At 43.5% G+C, this 5,331-nt stretch overlaps 1 pseudogene; it reads right to left on the bottom strand.

The window, feature by feature from the left end:
• Positions 1 to 1,475: 1,475 nt before the first annotated feature.
• On the bottom strand, positions 1,476 to 4,641 carry LOC112300125 (mitotic checkpoint protein BUB3-like; annotated as a pseudogene).
• Positions 4,642 to 5,331: the final 690 nt, after the last annotated feature.

The following is a 5,331-nucleotide window of genomic DNA, read 5'->3' on the forward strand; positions in this document are numbered from 1 at the left end:
GGCTTAGGGGTCAAAGTGGAATGTTCAAAAGATGTACCAGAGGTTGGAGGCTGCAGATTGCAATTCAGGGAAGAATGTTTGGAGGAGAAGTAGGATAAGGGGAGAGGAAGTTGACTTAAACCACAACAGGCATGGTTCAGATAAGATGAGACGATCAACTTCCTGCCAGCGGAGAATAACTCATGGCAAGAGAAGTGAGAGAATCTCTATATTTGCAATTCCCCCAAAATTACAAACAATAATACCTCTGCTTTGTAGTAAAAAATGATACACTCTAGTCTGTAGGCAGTGGAAAGTAGTAAAACGACTCTCCCAAATGGCATGTGGTATAGAAGAAAGTAGAAAAGTTGGTTTGTACTTCAGCACAAATGCTTACTGAGTGACCTGAAATAACTGCATGGTTTTCATCTTTTGAAAGCAGAGACATCTTCCACCTCCAAGAATAGTTGTGAAGATTACATGAGACGATGTGCCTAAAGCATCCAGCAGACTGCCTGGGACATGGTAGCCATTAGTCAACTGCTGGCTCCCTTTCCCTACTTCTGTTTTTTTAGGTGTATCAACACAGTGTGCAGGAGTCTCTAGATGCCCCCTTTCTTTCCTCTGTTTATTCTTAATAGGCAGTAATAAGGGAAAACCTGAAGTTTCTGGGAATTCATGCCACAGTATCCAAGAGCTGACCATCTCCTGGATAGAGGCAAGCTGGCCAGAGAGGCCTGCGATGTGCCCCTCCTCCCACCTCCATTGCCAAACATTGAGACAAACTAGGGAGTTTCCTGGATGTCTGATAACATCACTGGGTCAGAGAAGTGGGCCTCATATGTAGTTATAGACACTCTCAGGCTCTGAAACGTATAGAAAACAACTATATCTGAATCTCACCTCTGTTACTTACTAAGTATATGATTTTGAGGGGAATTGTTTTATTTCTTTGACTGTCAATGTCCTCATTTGTGAAATAGAAATAATTCTTATTATGCAGTGTTGTTGAGAGGAATAAGTGATATTAATTGATATGAGAGTATGCGATACATAACAAGCACTCAACAGAACTTTTCCCCCCTCCACTTTGTCCTTCTCATTCTGCCCAGAACAGAGAATAGTAGTACTCCTTCTTGTGCCAATATAGAGCTTGTATTTTTAAAATTTTTTTCTGAATCTCTGATTTATTAGACAACATAGACATCACAGGTTCAGATTATTTTACAAAAAGAGCTCAAGCTGCTCAGAAAAAGAAAGTGGGCTTGATGGGAGAAAAACAATTCTTTGACTACCACACAAGGACACCAAGACTCCTCATCCTACACAAAGTCAGCATGAAAGGGCGCAGACAGGTTTTGTCAGACAGAAGACAGAGAAATCCCCATACTAAGTAACGTATCCACAATGACTATAATGCATCCCTTAGGGGATAAGAATGTATTTGTAGGAAGGAAAACAAATCTTTCCATAGAGAAAGCACTTCCACAAGATGATTAGGTGGACTTGGGTTTTTCTGCATCTGTCACTTGCCGAATGAAGATACCATCTTCAGGATGTTCTGTGTCATCCATTTCATACATATATCATGATGCAAGTGTAGTCCCATTGCTACTGAAGGCAAGTGATGCGATGCTGGTGGGGTACTGAAGGAACTGGTACAGTCGCTTTTTGTTAAATGGATCCCAGGTATTTACAAATCCATCAGAACCACCTGTGGCAAATGTATTGTGGATGTTGTGAAAGGAAATGGCATTGACTAGGTAAATCTCAATGTCATTTTCTTTTAGTCTGTGACACTTGAAGGCATACTACTTCTTCTGTACCTCAGGGCTTGGGTCCAAGTACTCAACTGCCACTCGGCCTTCAGTAGAGCTCAATATATAACCCTGCTTGTTTGGAAACACTCAGATGCAGCAAGTCTGGACTCGCAGCACTGCTACACGAAGCCCCATGTTCCTCAGGTCCCACATCAACACTCTGCGGCCCGCAGTGCCCACAATCAGCCTGTGTCCGGACACTAAAAGGGTACACACCATTTCAGGCTGAGAGAAGGTCCCAGCACTACACGGAGTTCTGGGGTCCCAGAATTTAACTGTCTGATCCCAACTCCCAGTAACCATCACATTTACTTCTGGACAGTATTCAACACATCTGATTGGGCATCATGGGTTCCAACAAGATTTTCTTTTCTTTTTAATTTTTAAAATTTATTTTTTAAGATGCACAATTTAGTGATTTCTGGTGTCATTTACAAGGTTACACAGTGACCTCTAACTAATTCTAAAACATTTTCATCAGTCAACAAAGAAATCTCAAATCTATTATCAGTCACTCCCATCCCTCTCCCCTCCCATATGCTGGCAACCACTAATCTACTTTCTTTTTTTTAATATATATTTATTGATTATGCTATTACACTCGTCCCATTTCCGCCCTTTCAATCCACTCCATCCTGCCCACTCTCTCCCTCCCACATTCCCCCCCTATAGTTCATGTCCATGGGTCATACTTATAAGTTCTTTGGCTTCTACATTTCTTACACTATTTTTACCCTCCCCCTGTCTATTTTCCACCTATCATTTATGCTATATATTCTCTGTACCTTTCCCCCCTCTCTCCCCCTCCCAATCCCCTACTGATAACCCTCCATGTGATCTCCATTTCTGTGGTTCTGTTTCTGTTCTAGTTGTTTGCTTAGTTTTTTTGTTTTCTTTTGTTTTGGTTTTAGGTGTGGTTGTTTATAACTGTGAGTTTGCTGTCATTTTTACTGTTCATATTTTTTATCTTCTTTTTCTTAGATAAATCCCTTTAACATTTCATATAATAATGGCTTGGTGATGATGAACTCCTTTAACTTGACCTTATCTGAGAAGCACTTTATCTGCCCTTTCATTCCAAATGATAGCTTTGCTGGATACAGTAATCTTGGATGTAGGCCCTTGCCTTTCATGACTTGGAATACTTCTTGCCAGTCCCTTCTTGCCTGTAAGGTCTCTTTGGAGAAATCAGCTGACAGTCTTATGGGAACCCCTTTGTAGGTAACTGTGTCCTTTTCTCTTGCTGCTTCTAAGATTCTCTCCTTCTCTTTAATCTTGGCTAATGGAATTATGATGTGCTTTGGTGTGTTCCTCCTTGGGTCCAGCTTCTTTGGGACTCTCTGAGCTTCCTGGACTTCCTGCAAGTCTATTTCCTTTGCCAGATGAGTGAAGTTCTCCTTCATTATTTGTTCAAATAAGTTTTCAATTTTTTGTTCTTCCTCTTCTCCTTCTGGCACCCCTATAATTCGGATGTTGGAATGTTTCAAGATGTCCTGGAGGTTCCTAAGCTTCTCCTCATTTTTCCGAATTCTTGTTTCTTCATTCTTTTCTGGTTGGATGTTTCTTTCTTCCTTCTGGTCCACACCATTGATTTGAGTCCCAGTTTCCTTCTCCTCACTATTGGTTCCCTGTACATTTTCCTTTGTTTCTCTTGGCATAGCCTTCATTTTTTCATCTACTTTTCGACCAAATTCAACCAATTCTGTGAGCGTCTTGATAACCAGTGTTTTGAACTGTGCATCCGATAGGTTGGCTATCTCTTCCTCGCATAGTTGTATTTTTTCTGGAGCTTGGAAGTGTTCTGTCATTTGGGCCATTTTTTTTTTTTTTGTCTTGGCACATCTGTTACTTTAAGGGGCGAACCCTTAGGTGTTCCCGGGGCAGGGCGGGGTAACGCTGGTCGCTGCGCTGTGACGCTGTACGTGGGGGAGGGGCCCAGAGGGAGCAATGGCACCCGCCTCACTCTCCTCCGGATTTCAATCTTTCACTCCACTACCCACAATCAAACTGGGCCCCTCTGGTGCTGGTTCCCCAGTGGGTGGCCTTGTGCACACTCTAGGCCCCTGTGGGTCTCTCCAACGACCTCTCCCGTGAGGCTGGGAGTCTCTCCTGCTCCTGCCCCAACCCCCACGGGAGCTTTCAATCAGAGGTTTGAGGCTTTATTTCCCCGAGCTGGAGCCCTGGGTTGCGTAGTCTGCTTCGCTCCCCGCTGTTCGCCCAGTTTATCTGTGTGCGAATGTGGGGCCCCGGGGTGCTACCCACTGCTCTGCCTGCCCCGCTCTCCGCCACTCTGAGCCCGGCCCTCTCGGTTTATCTGCGCAAATGTAGGGTTGCAGGGTCTGCTAGTGGTCAGACTGCCTGCCCCGTTAGTCCCACACTCCGCCAGTCTCAGTCCCGCCACAGCAACGTGAGTCCTCTCCACCCCAGTGCCCGTCTCCGCCCCTCCTACCGGTCTGGATGTATTTTTCTTTTTTATCTACTTGGTGTCAGACTTCGTTGCCGTTCGATTTTCTGTCAGTTCTGGTTGTGCGAGGAGGCGCAGTGTGTCTACCTATGCCGCCATCCTGGTTCTCCCTAAGATTTTCTTGATCAGTGTTCAAATCATACATTTTCAATTGATGATGTAATCCCCCACTCCAGGCATGTGTTGGATCGTAGAAGGTGCAGTCCAGGACAGCGCTGGTGGGCTGGTACTTGAGCCGCATGGAGTTGGCTGACACATTTTAGAGGTTCTCTCTAGAAGGAGACCAGCGGGAACCTGGGAGGTGTCGGGGCTGAAGTTCACTGAGGAGATGCCATCCTTGGGTGGCTGGATCAGCTTGAACTCATTAGAACTGGTCATCTTGAGTTCCCTTCAGAATCAAGTTGACCAACGCTAGCTGCCACCTCATTTTGCTCCCCAATATATAGCTTTTAAAAAAACATTTTACCTTGTATTATCTGGCCTTGACAGGAACTCTCAAGTATACTACATTCCTGAAATCTCATAAGGTACCTATTTATTTGTAGAAATGGATAGTGAGAAAAAAAATAGTAATTTACCCAAGGCAAACTGGGTAAATTTGCCACACCTAGAAAGTGGCAAACTGGAATTCAAATCTAGGTTTTTGAACTGCAAACTCAATGTTCTTGTCACTATAACACAGGCCTCACATGACGACCTGAAATACCTGTCATCAGTCCAGAACCCACTGTGAGCATCTTTGATATTTTTCCCCAATTATTCTAGTTGTAACACTGTTTAACAATAAGAGATATTTGGCCATCTACATCATAGCATCTGTGTTGGGGTTAGAAAAGTTTAGGTTAGACATTGGAAATTCTGAACTACCTATTACCACACAAATTATGGTGGTTGACGCTCTTTAGATAAGACTGTGAAAACTGACACATGCAAATATAGGGCAGGAATATTAAAGAGAATTATCCTGGTGACTAATCTGGAGAGAAGTATATAAGAATTGATTGCCTCTATAATCAATGCTACACCAAATTCTAGCCTCCTAGTTCTAGAAGATGTATAGCTGTTGTG

The sequence above is a fragment of the Desmodus rotundus genome, chromosome X, assembly GCF_022682495.2.
Source record: "Desmodus rotundus isolate HL8 chromosome X, HLdesRot8A.1, whole genome shotgun sequence".
NCBI lineage: Eukaryota > Metazoa > Chordata > Mammalia > Chiroptera > Phyllostomidae > Desmodus > Desmodus rotundus.